Source organism: Anopheles cruzii, chromosome 2, assembly GCF_943734635.1.
Source record: "Anopheles cruzii chromosome 2, idAnoCruzAS_RS32_06, whole genome shotgun sequence".
Lineage (NCBI taxonomy): Eukaryota > Metazoa > Arthropoda > Insecta > Diptera > Culicidae > Anopheles > Anopheles cruzii.
Genome location: NC_069144.1, coordinates 49625016 through 49650588, shown reverse-complemented (window position 1 = coordinate 49650588; position 25573 = coordinate 49625016). Strand labels below are relative to the sequence as shown.

The following is a 25573-nucleotide window of genomic DNA, read 5'->3' as shown; positions in this document are numbered from 1 at the left end:
TCCTCGAACGAGGTCACTTTTCAATACACAACGTGGAGCGAGATCTCTTGAAAGTTGTGTGTTTGTAGCCTTGAAACCCCCGTTGGAAACTTGGAAAGACGACGCGACGATCGCTTTTAACCATCCCGATTGTGTCTCGATTGAAAGAATGCATTGATTTGAAGCCTCTCAACGGTCTGACAGCCACGTGGCCACATGACAGGAAGACAGGAGGCTGCTGGCACAAAGCCACACACAACCGCTTTGTTACAAAACACCATCAAAGATACATCACAACGATCTCTAAGCTTGCTTCTCGATCACGGCCGACACGGCCGATTCGTCTTGAATGTTCGTCCAGTGGCCGTGGCCGTTAATCGAAATCTGTTATCTGTTGCTGCCTCGTCCCGTGGCGGCGCAACATGATCGTGCGTCTTTCGCGCCAAGCTTAAGATCCATTTTCGCTCTCAAGCGGTGCGGTTGTTGCTTCTGTTCCACGTTCGGTCCGATTCGATCCGATTAAATCGGCCCCTCCTCGGAGGCCCCATTAGAGAGGGCCCCGGAGGGTCCGATGACAACCACCGACCGGGAGCCAATGGCCTCCAGAACATAACGGGGCCTCGGTCGATCGGTCGGTCGGTAGGATCTCGATCTCGTGCCATTGCTCCCTGCGCACTGGCTGGCTGCGGTAGCATCGCTCTCTCTCGCTCTCTCTCCCTCTCTCTCTACACATTGGTGCCCCCGGGCGGCCGGATGAGACCCATCCCATAAGTCATTTCAGCGGCGAGTCGCTGTCATCATCTGCTCCGGCACTTTTCTCCCGATAGCATCGCCAATAAGTCAATGAGCCCGCCACGGTGGTACCGTTGGGGATGCCTTCGGGGGGACCACGATCGGGACCATTTCTTCGAGAACTGGTTCTTGGCCAACGGAGCGGGCCGGATGCCCCGGCCCTGGTCAATCGTGAGAATTTAATTTCCTTCCCAGGCCGGATCAGGCCGACCAGCAACCGTTTTGTCGCCCCGTCAGTCACCGGCAATCGCGGCGAGACGAGTGACATTCCATCCATCGTGGTGCGTGTGGCACCGAGCATGCAATGCATATCATGTGTTGCGGTTGCAACATCCGGTGCATTTCTGTCGAGTGCATTCACCCCTCCGCACACCGATGGAAGCGAAGGGAGCAGAAAAAATGGATGCACTTCAGCAGCACGCCACGCCGGCAATAGGAGAGCACCGATTTAACGCTCCGCCGCATTGACCACACCGGATCCGTAGCCCGGGTTGGGGGACGGATCAACGACACGAGCGCGGTCCTCGGTACCGTCGTTTTCCATCCGTGGTTCAATCTACGATAAATAAGTGGACAGAAGAAGAAAAAAAACACACTACTCAACCTTGTTCTAGACCATTGCTTAATTTACAGCAACGAAGCTCTCGGCTAGCGGCTTGGTCCGGTTCCGTTAGCTCGACGGTTCCGATCGCTCTGCTCGCCAGCAACAAACCGCGGGTTTCTCGTTCGCTCACAGGCTTTGAAAGTTTGTCGTGAAATGGAAATTTGTTTTTTTCCGCGGCAGCCCCAATCGTTGTGCTCCACTATTTGTGCAAGTTCGCTAAACTTCCGGTTCGCTACGGGGCAACGTGCTGGGGCAGCAAAAACCGCGAACCGCGACTGCTTGACTAAATGGCAGAACGCAAAAAAACGGCACGGCTTAAGTGGGTTGTGTGTGTTTGCAAATATTTAGTGCCCCGTTAGTGGCCGTGTCCGGCGAATGGATTAAGGTTTTTTTCCATCCTATCCTAAAAGGGGAAAAAGGTAACTTACTTTGTACGCCTCTTGTACGTGCGATTGGCCCCGGTAGGGGTAACCTTTTTGTAGAGCTCATTTCTTTTTCATCGTCCCGTACCAATCAGGACCGCGTGGTGATCACCGAAACTGAGCTCCATTTACCAAGAATACACGCTTCGAATCCGGTGACGGATGCCGGATGACCTTCGGCACTTCGGAACGCCACCACCAAACGCCGCGTGAGGTGCGCAGAAGAAACTCCTACGCCTCACACGCAAACAGGCTTACGCGGTCGGCCACCTACTCGGACCGCAAACATAAGCGTATGCATAACTCCCGGGCGGGGGGGACCGGGTATTTGCGTAGCACCGTTAGGCTGGCTGTGTACTGGTTGGCCTTCGTCGAGCCGTCGGTGGCGGGATCTTGCGCGCGCGCATCTCACAAACAGTCTGCAAGCCGTGGAGACAAGAGCGAGTGGGGGGTGAAGGAGAGAGAGAGGTCGAAGAAACCGAACGAACCGGTTAGAATCCGGACCACCCACTCGATGGATCCTCGAACAAAGCCTCGCACGTTGCGTACCGGGTTCGTCGCTTTCACTTTCGCCCAGCTCTTTCCTCGTGGCTTATTTCGTCAAACTTTCACTGACGCTCGGTGGCGGCCGGTAATTAGCGTACGCAATTGCGCACGGTGGGCGGTGGGTGGTTGCGGGACGAAAGTTGATGAGGTTGTTGTGGTGGTGGTTGTTGTTGTTTTTCCTGCCGCAGTTTTTTCGGCAAACTTCCTACAATCAATAATCGTTTATTATTACGCGAATGCGCCCGGTTGCGAAGGCAATTTAATTAACTTCAGTCCGATCCTGGGCCCGAGTTGGGCGTGCGTGTGGTTGAATAAACTCACCACGCACACACCTCGGTGTGTGGTTTATGTGGAATGTGCTCAACGAATGATGACCACCTACAGAAACCCTGTGCGGACCTGGCACGCTGTTCCGTCGGTATTCCAACCCGTCGTCCGATACCGATTCGTCAAACGGGGCGCGCGCGCCCAGGTCGATTGTGTCGTCGATGCCATATTTGCGGAGCGCGTTTGAATACATTATAACCTGTTTCATCGCCGACCACAGACCTCGAGCAGCGCCATTCCGAGACGGCGCACACTTGTTGTTTGCCCCTCACGGCTGTTTGCACGCGCCCGTATGTGCCCCTGCCTGTGTGTGTGTGATTGTTAGAACCGTACAACAAGCGACCCGTCAAGGACCGTGCGTTCCAGTTCCGTTGCGGTTAAGGCTGGGCCGCCCCGTATGGGAGGTTGTAGTTAACGATCGAACGCAATTTTTATGACATACTTGCGCGCGCGAAACGTCTGGTGCGTACTCGGAGGAATTAAAACATCATCCCCGGGGGGTATTTATTTCCTTGTAGGTGAGCGTTAACAAGAGCGATCGGTGTTTAGCAGCACCATCAGGTGCGCCACTAAATGTGATCTTTTAAATCGATGAAAATGATTAAGATCGCACCAAACGTCAATGCTGACAATGCTAGGTAGCCCCTTTCGTAGCGATCCTTTTAAATCGGAACTATCGATTGATACGATTTTGAAGCAATTAGTTCCGAATGGCCTTCACGATTCAATTTCCTTTTTACGAGTACCCAGGGTGGGCCCTTTCAAGATGAAGCATTTGTTTCTTACAATACATTAAAACAAATATTTTTTGGTTGTTCATTCGAAAACTCTTTGGCCACCTCTGGCCTTGGCAACCAAATAGACTCTTTTGCCGACGTTTTCCATCTCCTTTGACCAATGTTTCGTCGGATATGGCGGCAATTTCGTGGCGAATATTGTTCTTGAGGGCTGCTAGAGTCCTTGGGTTGTTGGCGTATAGTTTGGAATTCAAATAATCCCACAAATAAAAGTTTGATCGCGGCAAATCTGCTGATCTCGGAGGCCAGTATAATTCGTCATTTTTCGATCCAGTCGTCTAGAGAACAATGGCACATGTGGCACAGTCCTGTTGAAACCAGCAATTGTCCGTGACATTTTCACGAATAATTGGCATCACAAAGTCCGTTATCGTTGACGATGATCATATCGACCCGATGATCATATCCGCGCAAATACTGCACCCGCATAAACAGTAACGTTTGGGTCATAAAGATGCTTCTGTTGGATTGCTTCAGGGTTTTCGTACATCGTCAGGCATAGTCATGATTGAAAGGAGTTATTTTTTGGTGTATACTGTTCCATGGTGAAAATTGTACTAAAATCACGCTTCCGATGGCCCTTGTACATCCTAACTCCGTTTGGTCTGGTTTACCCAAATCACTGCCAACTCCGGTTTAGGTAATCGACTCACTTCTTCTTAATAGACGCTCAAGCTATGAACAGTCAAAACAAGTCTTCGGACGTCAACGTTTCGGACGTCTAGCTCCTGTCGCTCCGAAACCAACGAGATGATGAGTATAATCAGCGCCCAATCCGGTGTCCCGGTTTGTGCGACTGGCCCGGCGAGTGACTTCTCGGCCCAGATTAGCCACTCCCCGGGTCCGGTGCTGCAATGCTCAATGCCTAATGAGCCACCAGCTCATGCTGCTGCTGATGATGATGATGATTGAATGTTATGGCCCGGACTTCGGCCCAGCTCGACCCGTCTCTTAAACAAACCTGACCAAATCATAGTGCTTATCCACCCGGTGCCCGGTGTTTCGCTCAACTTCGCGGCGTCGCGGACCTGAAATCCTGACCGCCTGACGGTCTCCGGGCTGATTGTATAATGGGCGACCCATCTTGTGGCTGGCGGCGGTCATTTCGAACGCTGAAACAATTTGCACAGCCTCCGGAGCCTCCAGCAGGCAACGCGTGACGCCAGCGCCTGACCGAACGAAGAACGAATGGATCATTCCGCCATGCACTGGCATTCCGTGAGCTTCCCCACCGTGAGCCTCGGGCGCGCGATCGTTCTTACGTCTACATAAGTTCTTCGTCGTTGCAATTAGAGCGATTGCGCTGGACCGCCCCACGGCCCCTCTGCTCGGAGTCCCGCTGTGCCGTACCGCTGGGGCCCCGTTAGCTCAGTTGGCCCATTAGGGAGGCACAGTTTAATTTGCAGACATTTGTGGCCCCCTTTTTCCGATTGACCAAGCCACGCCACGCCACGCCACGCCACGTTCCCGGTTCTTCAGTTCTCGTCGCCTCCTCCCGGCCGGCGCTTTCTACGGTCCGGACGTACCTTGCTGCTTAGATTCAATTCTTCGCTGGCGCTCCATCTCTCTCTTCCAAGTCTGGGGCTCCATTGCGCCTTCGAGGCTGCGAATCGAACGGGTACCGGTTACGAGCCGTAAACAATCGTTGCGCGAGATCGGTCCGCTAGTTTTTGGTTCGATTTTTTGCGCTACACTTTCCGATGCACTTTGCCGATGACACGGTGCCGGTGCAGCAGTCACGGTGCTCTCATTCTGCCAGCCAGCCACATTGCTAAACGCGGCTAACGGGCCACACGGGCAAATTGCATCAATAATGCTGGTGCCGGTTTGCAGCAGCGACGCTGAGAAAACAATGGGCAGCAGACAGTGGAGTTTGATGCCACATTTCTTCGATGTTTGCTGCAAGATCACAACCAGCTGTTTGATTGTTCAACATTCGCGTATTACCTCAAGAATAGCTTTAGCTAGGTTTAGGAAGGATTAAGGATTTTTAAATACTGTTCCGATTAGCGAGGACACGTGGAGCTTTAGAATAACTTTTGAAGAAGCCGAAATGTTCCCGAAACAGAATTGCAAAAGCACGGCCAGGCACGGCAAGGTGATGTCGGCTCCCAAACGTAAGATCCCTTTTCCGGTCACCTTTGCAAGAATTGCTCCTCAGATAGGATTGGATCCCCAGGTTAATGGCAATTCTACTTTTGATTATTTGAAACTTAAACTCCCAATTAACCGCCACAGCAATGGGGCTTATTAACTTGTTTTTGTGGAACGAATGATTGACAGCGGCCATATTATTCGCATTTTTTTTTGCAAACGAAACTACCGCCCAAGCTGAGGTGGCACCAATAAACCAGATCCACTCACATCGAGTACCAATAAACATGTCCGAAACACACGCTTCTCGAAGATGGGCGCGGACTTCCTCGGGGCTGGTGTGCGTCTTCCCGGTGGCATGGATTCCCAGGCCCAACGCGTTTAGAACGTTCTCCGCCCCCCTCCGGAACGCCTCCGGTTCGTGGCCGCGGAAGATATTGAACCGTGAATGTGACCTCGGTTCGAACGGTTCCATGCGGTCTTTTTTGTGTCCGATTCGGCAGCAGCTTGCGTGCAGCACTCTGCTGGTCATCCGGCAATCCGCCATTCAATGCCAATGTTTTGACTTATGGTGGTGGGTAAACAGCACACACAAAAAACCGACCGAAACCCAACATGAGTAGCATGTTCCGGGGCATAGCGGGACACCTGATTCGGACACCAGTTTCGGTGCGGTGACCGATCGGTGCGCGAATTAAAAGTGGTGACTCGCACGAAACCTGCTGAGTGCACGAACCGGGAAGTATTACTTAGCGTGGTTCTGATTGACTGTCCGTGATCCGTAGCCCCCCGCGGAACACACGACCCCTAGCCCTAGGCGCTTGGGCTCATCATTGGCGCAAGGGGATTGACGAGCACCGTGGAGGATTCTTCTCCGCGTGGCATGACTGACAACTGAATAGAACCCCGCAATCGTCCAGTGTTCTTGGGTGCCCTCCGGAGGCATGCAAATTACCGGTTTCGCAGCTTTGCATCCGCCACGTAAGAGGATTGAGCCGCGTGTGTGCCTTAATTAGGGTCCACTCGCCAGCAACGAAGAGTCACCCCTGGTTTTCAGTAGCCAGACATGGTGGGGCTGTATTTTTGGAAACACTTGACGTAATCACGGCACGCGAAACACTCGTGAGAAGATTAACCATTTCAGAGGAGTAGCTTTTCAATTACCGTCCCATCACGGAGCCCCGGAGTAGCGTTCGCAGTCGCAGATGAGTGGACTTCGGCGCGGGTTCGGAAGTTTCACCTACCCGTAATGCCAGGCCAGGACCCGGCCACTGCTTACTGATTACTTCCGCTGTTTTTTGGCGGCGGAAAATTTAAATTTTGGGTGCCAACTCACCAAAAAACAGAAATTGGAAAACCAGACCCCGGCCGAAACTTGCGATGCGATGCGGTGGTGGTTGGCGCCGTCTCGTGGTCAATTAATTGGCCACTTTCTCCGCTAATGGGTGGGAAAATAATAGGGAAAATCCATCACCATCACCCCAATGGTCAATCGCCTTGCGGGGAAATACATATTTTCTTGATTCAGGCTGATCGTACGAAGAAAAACGTAATGAGGAACCGGGTCTCATTAGCGTGCCATTAAACAGTCATTATCTGCGTGTGCGGCCCCGAAAGGAGGTTTGGGAAACATTGGCAACCCCTTTCCGAGGGCAGCCAGAGGCCAGAGCCACATATTTGGTCAGCTGGCGGCGAATGGCGACACTCGGCTCGGTGACTTTGGAAAACCCTCATCAATCGGGGCGAGCAATCGGGACGACACTCTGCAGGTCATTACCATTCGACCTACGTCTTCGCCGTGTGTTTTTTGTCTAATAAGGAAGCGTGTATAAAACAATAACGGCACGGTTCCTGCTGCTATTAAAAAGAACATTTTCCATCCATGCCGTGGACATCCCCGTGCCCGGTAATTAGTTCTACGTTCGCAGTTCAGCGCATCGACATTAACGCGGTCGACGGACCATCTTAATTGCAAATCTTGTAGGTCACAAACTAAAGGGGTTTTCATTATTCTGTGCAGAATTTTTAGCACCAGCCTGCTGGTCACCACAGACCGGCCCGACCGACTGATGCGTTGTTGAGCTACGGACGAACTTAATTAGCGTTAAAGTTCTCACGGAAGTGATTTTCGTCACTGACACCGGTGGTGCCCGGTGGTGTCACGTTCGTCGACGCTCCGCTAGAAGGCTTCCGGTTCCATTTCGAATGCTTCTGGCTGAGGCGCAAAGCTTATCCCAACCCATCTTAACGACGCCATGGCGCTTTGGTGATGTTTGAAGCTCAATTGTGGTGTGTCGTAAACAATATTTTATCGTCCTTCTAAAAGGATTCAATTTGTCACATCCTTTAATCGGCCGTGCGATTAGCCCGCTGACGTTTGTTGACGGCGCAGCCAATAAATGTGCGTTTAGTGCGCCCGGTGCACCATAAACAATGACATCCGATTCGACGATTGGTGCACCGGAACGTGTCTAACTGCAAGTGGACGCTGTAACCGGTGCATTGCTTCATCCGGTGCGAGGTCCGAGATGAAGGAAAATAAAAAACAAAAATCCATTAACTTAGCTGCCCGTGTAGCGCGATGCGCTACGTAATTGGACTTAATTCCACAATTAAGTCGCCCCTCGAACTCATCGTCGTCGTCGTCTCCTCGCGCCTGCCACACGGCCCCGAACGTGCCAGCATTAACCCTTTAACCCTGCACGGTTTGCGCCGTAATTTACACGCTCTCCTCTCATGCTGGCTCGTCGTGACTAATCGCGCGTTTGATAAACGCGCTGCAGATCGTGAGCCAACATGAGGCTGGTGGGTGGGCAGGGGGGCAGGTGGTTGGTCCGGGACCCCACATCGTCATCGGGGTTATTAATATAAAATCCTTAATCACATTCTACGCTCGTGGTGGCGGCTCTTATCGTGCGGAATAAATCTTCCACCACCACGGGGCCTGACTGCACTCACCTGCCCCGGCGGCATTGAACTTTCCGCAGCCCCTCCGCTGTGCCCATCGAACTCGCCGCTTCTAAGCGTCGACATTCGAATGCACAACCGAGTCCTGCCATTCCTCGATAATGACCGCATTCGTCGTGATTCCAGCGTCTCGGCGTATCGACGGCGGATGATCTCACCGAGGCCCGGCCGAGCCGAGCAAATCAATCGAATCGTTCTCGGAACCGAAAGTGGACCACCGAATCGTCTCCCGAAATCGTGTGGAAGTAGCCGCTCTCGGTGCAGCGACTTGATTTACGTCCACTTTCCTGCGCAGTAATCGATCATAAACGATCGCGTACACGGCGCTCCGTATTGATTTATGATTGGACCACCACCAGCTCGGCCCAGCCCAGGCCCATTAATCTCAATGCTCTTTCTGTGGGTGGCCTCGGCCGCAGGAGGAGGGCGACAGGCGCATGGCTCCTAATGGGGGGCGTGAGAAAATTTCAATCAATATGCGGTGCGTCGAAGAGGTGTGTCCGGCAATACGTGATAGATTGGATGCTGAAATTGGTCATGTTAGTGAGGGTTGCAAGTATGTGGCCGGCTGCTTCAATCGAAGTCTATTTGGCTCACAAGTAAATAGATTTCATTTAGAGAGTATTACTAGCCACCTGAGCACTGTCGGCGGCCAACGGCGGAGCGCTTCGATTATCTGTTCGAATTCCCAAGCGAACCCAGCGCGGCCATCGCTGGCGGTAAATATCAAAAGAACGTCAGCCCCCGTACGTCGCCCACTCGCGTCGCGTAGAATCTCCGAGTACCGAGATGAACCGACGCGAAGCTGGAAAACCCATTTGACGGTTGATTCCCATGACCTTCGCATTTCCAGTGGCAGCACCCACCCAGCCACCGGTAGTAGTAGTAGTTAAGAAGTTGGCACGAGAGGCAATAAATCTTTTCCGGTGACAAACTGCCTGCGGGGGCGGGGGTGGGGGAGGGGATGCGACGGAGTGACAAACAGGGGTGTAGAATAATTGTTTCAAAAGTTCCCTTCCAAGCACGACATGTGCGCCGTGAGATCGTAACATCAGCGTTTTACGCCACTTGACAGCTCGTCGTCGTCGTCGTCGCGAGGAACCTCGACAATCGTGTGATCTTCGTTCCCGGGAAGGGGTTGGTTTGAGGCAGGAAGAGGCATGTGTTTCTACTGGGTCTTATCAGGAGGACCAACTTTATGGAGGTTATATAGCCGTTCGTACACCGCAGATCATATGAGGTTGGAATAGCTTGGCTTAGATTTCTTTGATTTACGGGGTTCGTGGCGGTCCTTCATCAGTTTATTAATCCCAAGAAATTTAATGTTACTTTTTGGATTGGGGCCTTAAGTTAATTGGACTTCCAAGAACATTTTAGAAGATTTTGTCCTCTGACTTTCCGGGGACGAAAAAATAAATCAAACGAAATTGATGTTTGGAGCTCTTGGAACCTAGCTCGGTTAGCGATAAAGTGTCAGTTTCATATTTGAAAAGGACAACGGCAAACCTAGTAGCAACCTTATGTCAGAAAATATTGAAATGAAATCATCAATTAAATACCCATCAAGCTACAGGTAATGTTTCTGGTATTCGCAATCTCTAATGGTTAAACGCCTAGTTACTGTCATTTTGAACACGCTATTTAGGGGCTTGTTGATTAATATCAATTATACTATTATTACTATTATTTTATATTGATAGTTCCAGAGTATATAAGGCGGAGTATGTATATATACATATATAAGGTTCCGGAGGCAATAAAGTGCTTCCGGAGCAATGTTTATGTACTCTAGCGATTCAATTATCGATTACAAATGTTGATGATGTCGAAAAATGGTCGATTTGGACGTGTAGATGTTGCAGACAATTATTTTTCGAATAATTGTCTACAATTGAATATATTAATATCCACTATCCTTTGTTAACATTAGATACAACTTTAAGCTAACCTAACTCTACCAGCGCTTCTCATGAAAACGCCGTAAGGAAGCATTAACAAAGTGGGCACTGGTTCAGTGTCCAACTCTTCCCGGATTTTGCAAAAACTCGCACCGATTGCGGCAGAATTCTGACAGCGAACCCCGGCTGAAGTCACCGGCCAGCTTGCCGGAGGTTTGGTGTAACAATCGAGCCGTTTGCATACATCACCCACATGTACACACGTTGGCCAAGCGAGGCCGCGCCGTGCCTCACGGAGCGCTTCTCGGGTGTCCCAACAATGGCCAATTCGTCTCCCGGCGCTCCCGCGAAGACGGCGCGTGCTGCGCCGCGGGACCGGTCGCCATTTTGGCCACACCTCGCCCGGGAAACGATCCACCGATCGGCCGATCGATCGCTAATCAAAATTCAAACACAATGCACTGTGCGTCACCACCGCAAGTAGAGGCAACACATCCGAGGCAAGAGGTACTCGCCTCCCTCATCTCCACCCCTACTAGCTGGGGCGGGGAACAATGCCCCCGAACCGAGAGGCGCGCGTAACTCATCCAATGTACGGGCAGCGTTTAGGCGACGTGCTTCAAAACTCAAACATACGCGGCCGGTTCCAGCCGAAGGATCAGCACGCGTTGGGTCGCATAATCTGAGGCGCCTCCCCCCGGGCGCCATACCACTTTCACTATGTGTGGCCACAGGTGGGTGTGCAAGTTTTGTACGGCTTCCCGACCGGTTAGCCAACCGAAAGTCGAAGGGACGAATACCGTGCCCAAACTCCCGGATTGCGATCTGCTCGATTGGTTCTAAATTTCACCTTACGCCAACACACCAGCGCTGGTGCCGCGTTTACGTAAGCCGCGATTGCACGACGATGGCACCCGGCATCGTGCCGTGTGTGTGTGTGTCCGCCTTATGCTGGAAGGCGACCCCTGCGTTGGGTCTCCACTTAAATGCCAGCGATCTGCTACTCACGATCTTCATCTTTCGATCTTTAACCATTTCTTTTCCACCAGTCAGCGGGTTCGAGGAGCATCGCAAGGATCTTCGGGCGGGTTGAGCCGGTTGCCGGTTCACCGTTACCTTAATGAGAACGCGGTCGAATCGCGGTCGCAACGCTATCCTTGCTGGAAATGGCATCGAAAAGGGCAGGGACGGCAGTAATAATGAGGGCAGTTTTAAAAATTAAATAAACCTCTTTGCGATTGTGACCAGCTAGGAGAGGGTAGCTCCTTAGCAGCGGAGCAGTGATTCGAGAGAGCAATTAAAGTGGTCGTTATGTCCATCGCGCGCCAGCGAGCGTATGCTGCAGGTGACCACGCGGAAAGTGTTGGCGATCGAGGCCCAAGCTAATGGCCCGAAGGGCCACCGCGGAATGTGCAGACTCGCGCGCCGAGCACTTCTTATCGATTGAAGGCTGTTTGATGTCCGTGGTGATGGGGTGCGAAGTTCTTGTTTTTATGGCCGCAGTGTTTCACAACACTGGCGTCCGGCGTAATGCCTCTCCATGGACGCTGCTTGCTTGCTTATGTCACTGCGAAGCGAGCGAAATCCACAGGCAGGGACAGGGCTCGAGGGTGGATTGTTTTAATATGTTTCTTCGGCCCACCGCGGACCGAGTGGTGATCATGGAGCGTGAAATAAAGTCATCGATTGATAAGCGGAATAAATCAGACAACATCCAATCAACTGCCAAAGGGACCCGCAGGTCATCTGTCGGAAGGCTATGCATATGCTGTCTGCTTTATGCTGCTGTCGGGAAGATTAATTACTGTGGCCTGATGCTGCTGCTGGTCTGAAGTTCGTCAAATGAAGATCGAGCCACGTCACTCCGGCATTGTTGAAGAAAAACAAACAAATCGAAATGCCACCGAAGATTCCTTGGTTCCGGTTCCGGGTGTCCCATTCTGCTTCGTTACATAATCCGGCTACTGCGTACGGTGTTCGATTGGGCGATTGGGGCAATGGCAGGCAGTAAATGTTTATGTCCCCAGTGCCCGGTGGCCATATTTCTGTCCAGGCTGGCGCTGGCGAACCATTAAATGTATAACACTTTCAAACCGTTGGCGGAGCGTTCGCAGCGCAAACTCTCCTCATTTCCCTAATGACCGCCTATAAAATTTGTCTCCACATGCTCCGCTCCGAGCGAATGCCTAACGATGTGAAGGGGTTGATTCGTCCGGGCCAGCAACAGCCCGCTCCGACGGATTCTAATTGCCTCCCCATTAACCGACATCCGGCCATGCGTCGCCGGATCGTGGGGAAGCTCGCGAACACACACGGTATTTACGGTTCTTTCCCACAACAAATCTCAACCGGATCAATCTCCCGGGCAACCGCCACCAGCGCCTGGGATCGCTTTCTTATCCCCATCAGGCGGCCCACTTCGACGTCAGCCCAGAGGTGACCCGAAGCCCGAACCGCGCAATAGCGGCGACTGGCGGAGCGGTGGTGCGCAGTAAAAGTACATCTTCTAAGACGCCACTATTAGCAACTCGAGGACCACATTCGAGTGGCCAGTCTGCCATAATTGGCCGGCGCCGGCTCGAGGATCCATAAATCTTCGCCGATGGCCAGAATCCGCGAACGCGAACGAAAGTGAACCTTCCTTCTGGCGTGCTGTTCTGGTGGCCGGACCGGCCGCATCCGGGCGAGCAAGTGAATGTTGTTATTATCAACCGTCCGCACGGCCCCCGGACGGGCACCTGAACCGGTGTGTACCCCCCCGGGGGGCGAATACTGTTCACCGATTCAATTAATCCAACCTCACCCAGGTTGCAGATTGACCGAGCGGCTGCGGCAGGCCGTGCCCATGGCCGAGCGCGATTGCTCAAACCTCACCGGGGTGACCCACACCGCCGCGGTCGTGAACAGGTTTGAGCCCCTCGAACCCTTCGGTTCTGGTGCGGAACCCTTGGGAGACTTAGAACTTTGATTATTTTTTCCCACGAACGCGCAATGCGCCGTCGCCGTCAGCGTCCAAACGTGCGCAGGGCCGGCACTGGTTGCGAGGGGGGGGGCGGGCTGTTTGAAAGCAACGCTCTCCCCGTTGCAACCCCTGGCGAGTCAACATCTGTCGACGATAGGAAATTCTTCGATTGCATCAGAAAGGTGGCACCGGGTTTCAGTGCCTTGCGATTAGGTTGCTGTCGGTTGGGTCTTATATTGCATTCTGTTTCTTCGCATATCTTTGATTGTATTTCTTGAGATCCGAAGTCCGAAGAATCTATTTTGTCGTTCTTGCGTGTACACTATTTTTAAAGTATATCGATTTCGGACACAGAACTGACGTCTGATAAAGCTATGAACGGAACCTCCATGTTTCGTAGAGTCCTTTACACTTTATCCATGATAGAACGGATATCCGATTCCATATCTTAATCATAGCACAACTAAGATCATTAACGCCAGCCGATCTGTGTGGAGTAGAATCTTGGAAATACAACGAATATGTGCTGATAATAGAACATTTTGAATGCCCATTAAGTAAATAAAGGTTCGTGGAATTCATGATGCATTTGTCGTGACGTTTCTAAATCAGAGGGCTGGCATTTTACAGTTTACGAATATATTTGGCAACCAAAGTGTCTAGCTTTTAGTTGAATGTCTGCCATTTTAGGAAACGAATCGTTTAGCCACAGAACAACGTGTTAAAATTATTAAAACTTACTACAAAAGTGGGGATTCGAAGACGACCATTTTCCCATTCCTCAATCGATTGAAGAGAGACCGTTATATTAAGAAAAGGTAACTAATATGGTTATATATGATGTATATGTTATATATGTTATATGGTGCGCATTAAGGATTGGCGACGTCATGGGACCCTATTGTTTCGAAAACAACGAAAGGTGGACCACTACCGTCAATTCTGAACGATACCAACAGATGATACCGGGCTAGAAGCCACAAAACACGAGCGGCTTTCGATCTACTGCACGAGTTGGACTTTTTCTTGTGGGGCCACGCAAAGTATCGTGTTTTTGCTGACAAGCCTCCAACTTTGGTGTATTTAAAAAATAACATTCGCTAAGTTATGGCAGAGGCAATTCCCGAAATGTGCAGAAAAGTCATTGAAAATTATCTTATCAGAATCGACTTTTCCCATTGGTCCCGAGGCGGCCATCTGAACGATATTTTGTTTCACGCACAATGACGCACAGTACAAACATTATGATAAAAAAAAATCATTTTTCATGTATTTGTTTTTGAAACTACGAAATGGATGACCCTGTGTAGAAGATAGCGATTTATTATCGTTAGCGAAATATCTAGCGACTGAGCAGACGCAGCAGACCGTAGCCTTCGCTTGAACCTCACTGCAAGGCCATTTCATGAGTATGATTCTTTTTTAACTGCGGAATGTACTCGGAAGTTGGCCCAGCGCGCATAAGCGGAGAGGTCCTCACGGCATTGGGCACCGAAATTGGTCATGGCCATAGAGAGAGAGAGCGCGCGACTTGCAGCCCACTGAAAAGGCATCCTCGCACCGCAATAACGCAATAACGTTGCATAACGGGTATTCAGTGCCCGCCGTAGAAGCCGATGCATCCCTTCTACGGCATAACGCGGAAATCCAGCGCAGTCGTCGCGAATCATGGACCGCATACGCCGGGAAGCGACCGGGTCCGAGAAGGGGTGACGTCGGTGCGTCACGCCCCATACACCACTGCCACAGAGACCGACGCATAAAATAAAATATGATCCATTACAGTGTCCATTACATAACTCACCACAGCTGACCACCAGGTGACGGGTGTGACTTCCCCGAGTGTGCCTTGGGGTCGATTGTCTTTCGTTTCGCCGGTGATGGACGTGGGTTCCGATGCTGTTCCTTATGCAAATTTCAATATTTTGTGGGTCACTGGACGTGCGCATCGCGGCCCGGAGATTGAGATATCTCGCCGTCCCGATGTGGCCTCCGATCTAATGATGTAGCAGCAGCGGAAAACATCAAGACGCTCGGTTGAGCGAGAACTCACCTGAGCGAGGACGGCCACTCCTACCGATAGCGAAGGGGGTCAGTGTAATTAAAATTAAATAATCAACGTCTTCCCAAAAAAAAACAACAATAGACTAACGATTGCAGCGAAGGCCACGCCGCGCACCGCAGCACTCGCTATCGAGGGTTGCATCGGCGCTCGGGGTTTTGGGTCGCGCTGGAGGCTCGCGGAGCCCGCGGAGAAGAAGTAATTAAGTCTTCAAGATGGCTGATGGTGCTGGTGCTTTCTGCCCAACGTTCTGGGCTCGCTGTCTTGGGTCACTTCGGCAGCATTTTCCAAATTATTGCTGAGAATCAGGCACGAGCAAAACGCGAAACGCGCCAATTCCTTCAAAGCTCACGGACGCCAGAAATTCAATCGGCAGTTTCGCAAAAGAAACTGGCCACGTTTTGCTGTATTTACCGGGCCGGGGAAGTTTCGCGATTCGCGCAAGGTCTGGCCACTGGAGCTTAGAATAGAGTGTGCCGTTGCGCCAACGGGCCTGGCGGCCACAAGTAGACAGCAAATCGCCAAGTCCCGCGTATTTCGCAGATCGCGTGGCCTGAGCGGTCTCCTGGGCCGGCTACGAAGACACACCCCACAGTCTGCCAGAACAAGTTTGTCGCCTGAGCTCGAGCTCGCACGGACAATAGATTTATTTTCGTGTGTTTTCTGCCGTCTGTCGTAATTTACGTTCGATGGCAGGTTGGTTTAGGGTTGCATAAGATTCCTTGCTGAGAGGGGTGCTCGATGGGTAGCTGCCGATGCTGCCGATAAACATCGGATGAACGGGGCACCGTCACCATCGGGCGAGCATGAAATGGGTGTGGTTTTCGGGTGAGTTGCTTTCGATCGCAGGGTTTCGTAACTGCCGCTTGCCGATTAAGTGGTGCGCGCGCAATTGGCTGTTGCAAAACGTAGAATGTAATTCGTTCTGTGTGTGGTAATTAGGATGAAAGGAGCTTAAAATGTCCGACGTAACGTCCCATGCAGCCAAATGCAAGAATTAATGATCGGCTTTTCGGGACACTATTGTCTTCCGATAATCGTCATTACATGTTTGATATTGTAACTCAGGCGTGTACTGTATGTTTAGTCATGAAGGATGTTAATAAGTAGTGCGCCAACTTTGAATTGAAGCAACTTCTATCAAAAATTCATGAAATAATTATTGAATAATTCAAAGGAACGCTATTTTGCAACAATTGTCTATGTCGAAATTACGAGTGTCTCATTGCGATCATTCAGCCTTCTCTGCCTTAGTGAAACTGTGAACCGTTTTCAACATAACTTTTATGTTTTTTCGTTACTTCACTTCACAAAGTTACTTCAAAACTGCCTGTAAAAACCTTTTCAATGATGGATCTGACGATCATGCACGTTTAGCTTCCTCTATTTCGTTGCTTCAAATATTAATGACCGTATTACGATCGCACAGCATTGAACTGTAATTTATCCCAAGAATTAACGGTGAGCCCGAAAAGACGGAACTCACTAACATAAATGACATAATAATAATTAGTTGGAAACATGTCGGCAATGTCGTGCTTGCTGAGCAGTATTTCAATCATACACCGTTAATCGAGCATCGGATCGGAAATGGCTATGATTTGCATCTGCTCGACGCTGACTAACGAGCCTCGAGCCATTTCTTCGGCCGCCTGCCCAAAAGAAACCCTTGTCAGGCTTACCATTTACGGTCGCAAACATTGCAACTAACCGCACCGCAAATAAGGCTTCATCCGGCGGCCACGTGGCTTTCACGGCACCGACCGGGGCTTCAATTTCTCTTCCGTACCTTACCGGGGGCTCCTCGGGCGCTTGGACCACCAGAAAGTACCGTTTTTGCTTGTTTTTTGCTGGTTTTAATTCCACAGTAGCTCCCCGGGGTCCATGGGGTCCGGACCGGTGGTAATTTATCCAAATGAAGCCTACCGTGTCCGTAATCAAGGGGCATGCATCGTCGTTTAGCGGCGGGCTCACATTGGCCGCACTGGCCGTTTCGAATTACTGGCCCTAATTCTGGAGCCACCGGTTGGCTAATTATTGGAATTAGCTTTTTAATAACAGGGCTCCGGCATCGCGTCCGTGTCGCGAGGTAGCCACGCGGATTCAATTAAAGACCACTAAACGGTTGGTCTGTGTGGTTGACCTTTTTTCCCCCAAACCCTGTTGGGATCCTCGGTTCGGAGCGGAAGGTTGTGTTTACTGTCAAAGTCTGCAAACTGCAACTCCACGTGCGGCGAGTGGCGCTACTGCATACAATTTTCGTGTCAATCCGGGACCGACCCAAGCTCTGCGTCGTCCGAAGGGCAGATAACTGGACCACGAAGCACTAGCCAACTATTGTCGAACGGGAAACTGGACTACCGAGTGGCCTAAAATTGTGATACGCCACTACGGCGTACGGCTCGAGTCGTGAACCAATCTAATCTGGGTCTAATCGGTCCAGCGCGAAGTGGGGTGGAATGCCAAAAAGGTGCCCTTCGTCAGCTATCCGGCATAGCAATCGATTCGCTGCACAACTGTTTGCAATGGCCGCGGACCAAACCGCGAACTGCTGACCAGTTCAGCCGTCGGCGACGGGTGGCATCGGCATGGACGTGGACGGCCAAAAATGTGTCTCGAAGAGTCCTTCGAGCTAAAACACCGCCGAGGTTGGCGCTCGGCGACGTGCGAAGGACGATCCGTCGAAGGCAGGAATCGATTATGCAAGCCGTTGGCCGCGTTTGGCGTTTGGCGGGCCAACATATCAACCGTCGCCGTAGCCGGTTAATGATGGAGCAGCGCGGACGTGCTATCGATGGCGGACATCGGATCGATCGGGCTCGGGCTGGTTGGGCCGAAATTTTCGTCGATCGAATCCATCAGGGCGAACGGCTACGTGACATGGTCAGAGGTGCTGATCCATCGCTGATGTCGATGGCTGTCCATTTGTTTTCCATCGAGTTATGCCTAATGCGTACAATTATGGCAAGGCAAACGAAACTCGGAGGCCATTGCTTCAAGGGAATTGGGGAATTGAATTGGACTCTCCTTAACGGACGCACTCCGGCTTGGTGTAATAATTATTTATCTATCGTACTGTTAATGGAATCTAACTCTGTTGCCAGTAAGACCGGTTATTTAGTTTAATTAGATCCGTTTTCGGACAATTTGGCTTGCTGCCTCGGACATTTCGGATAATTCGTACAACTGGTGTTGCATAACTTAAGGCGTAGTTCAAGCAAAAATTAAATTCTTGTTCTAGCTATTTTGAGTTATGATCGTGAAGACTATTGATGGTTGAAATTGATCATTTTTTGTCGGTAGCGATCTGTATTAACGGTTTTTATCAGGTTTTGAGGGGCTTGTGCACGATCACCGTAAGCTTCGACAAGCATTTTATGCGATTCTGTAGCAGTAGCAGAAAACCAATGATATCCGCATTTCATACTTACAAAAGAGGGCAAGTTCAAACGCCCTCGAACATAAGCTGCCAACTAAAACATGTCTCGCTTTAAGTGAAAATCCTTTGCCAGATGTCAACACATGGTAATGTTGCCAAAAACCCATAATGAGGAGCACCAAATTGTCAGCTAGAGACATCGTTTTACACACTCTCATCATCGACTTTTAGACCTGGTATACACTTAATCATTGTCACGTAGAAGATCTTGAGTACCCTTTTTGTTGTCCCTCCAAGTTTTCCAACCCGTCAAACGGCTCAAAAGGTGTTGTGGTTCATGCAGACCACAGTTGTTTCTCTAATCAAAGTAAATTGTAAACCATTTTGTGTCATAATCATACCCTGCACTCGCCTCAACAACTGGCCCACTGGTTGATCGATGTCAGCTACGATTTCTCAACCCAACTGGAACGGTGAAATCTGCTGCTGCGGCTGCTGCCGCGGACGGCATACACCACGGTGTCACTCGCTGCACCCTCGGTGGAATGTACATCTAATTAGTTTTCTCCTTCGGCCGCCGGCGAATATGGGGAGCGAAAGCAAACGGCCCCCGCACGGCACCGGCCGGCGGTGGCGGATTAAGCCGAGGTTCGTAGATAACACCCACGGGTCCGTATGCGCCCACACGCAGAGGCCCAGCTTGACAGCCACGATGCAATCATGATGAAAATTGACACCGCGAGCCTTTACGCGAGCGGGGGTCTAAATTATTCATCACACACCACTGATTAGTGTTTACACCGTTCGGAATGACGGCCCACACCCCCCCCGGGACGAAGTCGGTGCCCGATCTCAATCCGCGCCACTCCGAACAGGTGGTATTTGAGGGCGCCAAGGACGCGGTGCCGGAGATTGGTGCCTATAAATATCACCGGCGTCGGGGTTGCGTGCCCGATGTCTGCACACCCGGCCCCAGCGCTCGATGGACAGCATGGGTCGGTTCCCTATTCCCTGAGCCGGCTGGCCGGCCGGTGGCAGAGTTTCGCCTTAATTAGCTCGTCGATCCTCGTCGGCCCAAATGCCAGAGGGCCCAGGATGTGCGATTCGTCCGATCTAAACTAGATAAAATGTCATACACCAAGACGTCGACGTTGGCGTCGATTGTTGCCACCGGCACCGGGGTGTAGGGCGCCAAGAGCGCTCTCCGTGACCGGTGTAGAAACATGGCAGGAACAGGCACGCTCTAGGTAGAAACCGATACATGCTCTACCAAGCCAGGAATCGTGATAATCGTCAGCCGGTTAATTGTGATCAACACGATCACACCTTAGTTCTCACGAGTTGCCCTTTCGCGAGTCGTCGGTGGAGACCCCCGTGTATAGGAGTCCCTCCGGGGATCTTGCACCGCTGCCAACAAAGTGTTGAAAACGAAACCGAACACGTCATCCTGGGTGGGGCGAAAGTTCCCCACACACTCACCTGCCAGGCCAGGTGTTTGCTTCCGCTTCATTAGCGGTGCCCACGTAGCTGACGTAAGGATCGGTTTGATTCCTCGCACGGTGGACAGGACGATCGGCGATGATTAATATTGCGAATGACGGTCTGCCCCTGTCGAAGTCGATCACGATCAACGCTGCCCTTCAGCCTACGCCCTGTACGGGACACGGAGATCTCGCGAAGATCGATGTCTGATCCACGATCATGTGCAACAAAGTAACTGCCGGCGAGTCGAGGTGTCAATTGGTAGCGAACATAGCAGAGAACCTTCAGCGATTCTGACCCCAAGTGGGGTCACCAGATGGATGACCCCGTCGGACAGAATCGAAGATTTTGCATTATCTTTCTTCCACTGAACCGCTTCTTTGTTCCGGTCCAATCTAATTTTCCTCTATTGTTTCGCTTTCCTTCTCATTCCAGGTAAGGCAACCTCTGCTCTCAACTGCTCGATCACAGCCATTTTGAAGTGATGGCTAATCCATGTTCAATCCATGTTGAGACCGACTGCGTATGATTATCATAATCACGTGTTTTGGGAGAGCACGACCCACCCTGCTGATTGCTGTTATTTGTGGCCCCCCGGTGTCCTTTACGCTTCCTTTCACTTTCGACACTCTCACCCCCGGGCTGAACCGGACTTGGTGGCGGCGATGGTCAGCGATGAGTTATCGAGCTCGAACCGAGACGTTATATCAGCCCCAGAGTCCGACGGTGCTTCCGTAAGGCTGATGAGTTCGCCAACGAGTTATGTGTCTTTCACTTGATGGGTTTTTTTATGTTAGTACAACTTTTTGGAGATTGTTGAAATTTGGTTGGCACGTTGGCGCGTTGAAGAGGCTCCTTCAATGCCACTCGGTGACCAGCAATTAGTGCGGTTGGGTCGTCGTGTCGAAAGCCATTTCGCCGAGCCGAGCAAACTTCGATCGCGATAAACCGGACCTCAATGAGCCATTCAGGCGCCCATTTGTTGGCGCCTAAATATGGGGCTGCCGATGGCAGATGGTGATAAAATCTCCGTCTCTCTTTCACTCGCTGTGTTCCTGCGGGTGCCGGAATTTCGCGGGCCTCCAAAAACGCACACACAATGTGAAGCAACACTTGAGAGGAGGCCGGCCACTAAAATAGCGCCAGCAGCAGCCACGACCCCACAGCGAACGGGTGAACGGTTGTGAGTTGTGAAAAGTTGGTCATTATTGGACCACTTTTCGGAGTTCGTCGTCTCGCGGGACATCCCCTAGCTCACCGTGGGTCGGGTCCGACTAGCCCACCGCATTGCATCATCACCGGTGGCCGCATAATTATCGCTGGGCCTGCTTCCAGTTGCCGGGTTTTTTTCTTTTTTTCGGTGCCCACTAGCAATTCGCGCCATCCGTAATAATGCACGGTACCGCGCGATAAACAACCGTTTGACCCGCGCGGATTCGTTTCAGTCGGCCGGAGGGCGGCCAAATGGTGTCGTGAGAGGCAGAGGGAGAGAAAAAGATTCCAATCACTCTAGGCGTGTTGATTGAAATTATCGTTTTCATCGGATGTGTGGCCGCCGCGGGTCGGGTTCGTGATTCACATTTTGTGCCGCAGCCACGCAGCGATGTGCTCACCCTGTTGGCGTGGCCTGAACTCATTAACGTGCATTACGAGGTATTCCGTGATTTTTATTTTTTTTTTTCGAGGTGCGATAATAATCGTTTTCGTTCCCGCTGGTCTGTCACATTTTCGTAACCAACCCACGGCACGGCCCCAAAAGAAAGTGAGTTCAACGGTAAAGGTGAACGGTTTTGATGAACCATTTAAAGGCTGACCTAACCATTTAAAGCGACACTAAGCTACTTCTTGTTGAGGTTGATCTTTTTTCCCGAAACTTTTTTATAAAAGATTGAGGAATTTTAAAAAACAAGAGAAAATATCTATTTGCATGAATTCTATGTGTTAGTTTGACGAAAAGACATAAAAGATAAAACTAGTAAAGCTACCAGTCAGTAACAAACACTAAAGTAAGTGAAAGTGGCAACAAGCAGCATACTTTATGCTTCCGCCATTACAACGCAAACTGCATCGCTTCGGTCCCTGATCGTTGCAGTGCCTTGATCCATGGCCATCACCGAGTCAAGATTATGGCGTGCCGTGATGTGGCATATTTGTCAAGCACGGTGCCATCAGAGGACCGGTGTCAGGGTCAGCCTCTTCGAGAGGGTATCGTCTTCATTCTTGACACCACACCGCGTCGAACCTTGCCCGAAGCCACACCTTCCACGGAGTCGCCTCGGGGCAGACTCCGCGCCCGACAGTAATCAGTCCGACCCGACAGAACGGACGCAAACAGAATGCGATCCTCGAGGGCGCACTTCAGTCGCCGGCAGAGTCGCGATCGCACGACAAAGAAGGGAGGACGGCCACAATTAGCATAGCATTGCAGCGCCGGTATCCAGGGATGACGAGATAATTTTCGCCAACGTGCAAAGCGTGCAAGGCGGAGCTCGCCAGACGTACGGCACGGGGGCCCACTCCCGGCCGTGGCCGTGGAGAAATTCGAGTAAATGATTTATGAAGTGTGCGACGAAGGCTAAGCACCGTGCCGTGCGTGTGACTGGTGTGTGTTGGCTGACATCCGGACCGCGGCAACATTCCTTTTATGGTGCGTGAGGACAGGAGTGCGTCCGATCCCTTCGGCAGATGAAGCTGAAAACGTCTGAATGTTTTGTTAAATTTTGAGAGCAATTTCGGTTCGGTGCAAGCCCCGTGCAGATCGACTCGACGCATTCCGTTTTGAGGATGCAACGCAGTGGTTGGAATCGGTGGAGCAACCAGCGACCACCACAACCAATTGAATATTGATGGTCACGAACCAGTGAAGGTGATGACATGGATAGATAGCTGCGCAGCAAATGGTTGGACCCAAGGCGAGCCAAGAACGCGACCGAGAAGCGCGATCGTGAGCTCAGCGGTACCATATTCAACGTTATCAATTCTAACCCAACGAGGTCACCAGGAGTCGAGGATGGTTCAATAAATCCCATCGGACCGTGTCAGGTTGCGTTCTCCGCGCACTCTTCATGTTGTTTACAGTCTGGTAAAGTGCGCAGAAACACGATTGAAATCAAAACAAGGATCACCCCGTTTTAAGCCTTTTCGGTAGACACATCGCCATTGATGTGTGGCTTCAGGTCACCGCGCACAGTGTTGACGCAGTGTCTGATTCTCCCCGCCAAGAGAAGACAACGCCAGACCACGGTTACGCAAGGACTCTTTGTCGCGCGAAACGTAAACAACCCTTCACAATCGATCGAAAGGTACACCCGGGTGCCCGCTGTGCCAGAAACTAAAGATCACCGAGTTTTTTTGCAGTCATCTGCCATCTTTTCGGCCAGATCGGTTTGCTCGGAACGTATGCAACGAGCTCGCAAACAACCGGAGGATCGTGTACGGATCATTCGATTGGCAGGCTTATGTCAGTGAAAGTCCAAACACCGCGGTGTTTCACCCTGCGAAGTGACCCGAGCGGGCGGTTAAGCCGAAGTTCACGAGTGGCTTCCGTCGCCGGGGGCCAGTGGGTTCCCCCACCGATGGGTGGACGAATTGGAACCGTTTTGAAACCCGTCCCGAGACGTGACTGATGGGCTTGGAAGAGGAGAGGTTCGGCTCTAACGTAACGGCTCCAACAATGGTAGCCTAATTACGTCGTTGGCCCACCACCACCGCCGTTGGTCAGCCGCTGGTTGGGCCATCTTGGGCCTCCGAAGTGACAAGCACCCGACCAAGACCCGACCAAGACAAAGCTCAGTAAGATGAGTTATGACAGACCAGGCTTCTCTGAGACAACCGGCCCATTGCGTGGCCGCTGATAGGCCGCTAGAGCGCTTGAGCGCTTGCCAATCAATTGGTCAGTTGCTGGTGCAATAGAACGAAAGCAATAGTGGCCCGCCGAGTTGCTTCGATCTCCCGCAACTTGGCCTGTCAACGCTTGGAAGTGAGTTCTGGGAAGGTAACCCGCCTGCCTGACGTGCCATTTGCGGCCATACACGGGCCTGCGCGTGTGCATAAATATGTACGGCGATCAACGTTGACGCGGACCCGATTGTGCCGCGCGCGAACAATGGTTCCGTGGCACGGATTGATGGTCCTCCGGCCAGGCGCCGATCATCTGGATCACGAGTCTCGGCACAAAGGGTGAGCGAAATAAAATTATGAGACACGAATATGGAAATTGCCGACATGCCGAGTTCGTTCGGCCAGAAACTCCATGACACAACGCATAGAGCATAAATGAAATTTGAATTAGCACGCGGCAACATGCGTGCCAGTTAACGGTTCCGTTTATGAAACAAAACGAACCCATTAGAGGGAGGGTGTCAGAACGGGCCCCTTCGGGGAGCGCAGCATAATGCTGTGGATCTGAAGACCGTCCGATGTATCGTAAAGATAGGGGGTCTTTCTCTTTTGGCATTTAAGCTTTAAGGGTTGGAGCTGGAACCCCTTTTGGAAGCGCCGCCAGTCGATTGTGGGCATGCAAATGTAATGTTCCCCACACACACACACACTCATCGCGCTCATTGTGCCTGATTTGTTGTGCTTTCTTCGCGATAATTGCGTCGCTGATTATTTAATGGCGGTGCTTGGCTTGCGCCTTGGCGCTTCTTCCGAACCCACTCTTATGCCATTATTGAGATGACGATTAGTTTTTTTCGCCGGTGTGCTGTGTTTGAAAACATAATTGCGGCGATTTGTACTACAAACACACTTTTGTAACACTTTCCGGGGCCTTTCGCTGAACTTTATGCAAGCCACCCTCGGGCAGGTAAAAGTTCCCCTACACGAAACCGGATTTGGCTTGCTCAACTGGGCTGACTGCTGGCCAGGAGCATTTCACATTCGCCAGCACCAGCAGATGAGGATGGTGCGCCATCCGTGAGCGGCAACATCGTGCACCTTTGGGGAGAAAGTAACCTTTAGCCTTAAGTGGGAACCCGCGGCTGTCTTCTCCAAATTCGTTGCCCCGTCCGCTGCTGCATGGTGTCATGGCACTGAAGCCGGGTTGCCTTTAGCAGGAGCCCGACGGTTGGTCGTTGTCGTTACTTCTGGTGTTTTTCGAAGCGCATGGAAAAAAGACACCACTCACGACATCGTGCGCACCGGGCACCGGCACCGGTTCGGGAGTTTGGTGTTTTCACTTTCATTTCGGGGCCAGCGCGCGCTGATTCCCCTTCGACGCTTCCCAATTGTGTTATGCAATCGAAGATATTATTTCAAAGT

At 51.4% G+C, this 25573-nt stretch overlaps 1 protein-coding gene across 1 annotated transcript in view; it reads left to right on the top strand.

The window, feature by feature from the left end:
- The window catches only part of LOC128266888 (mucin-5AC), a 43935-nt gene that overhangs the window by 1026 nt on the left and 17336 nt on the right, over positions 1-25573 (top strand). The window lies entirely within an intron of this gene.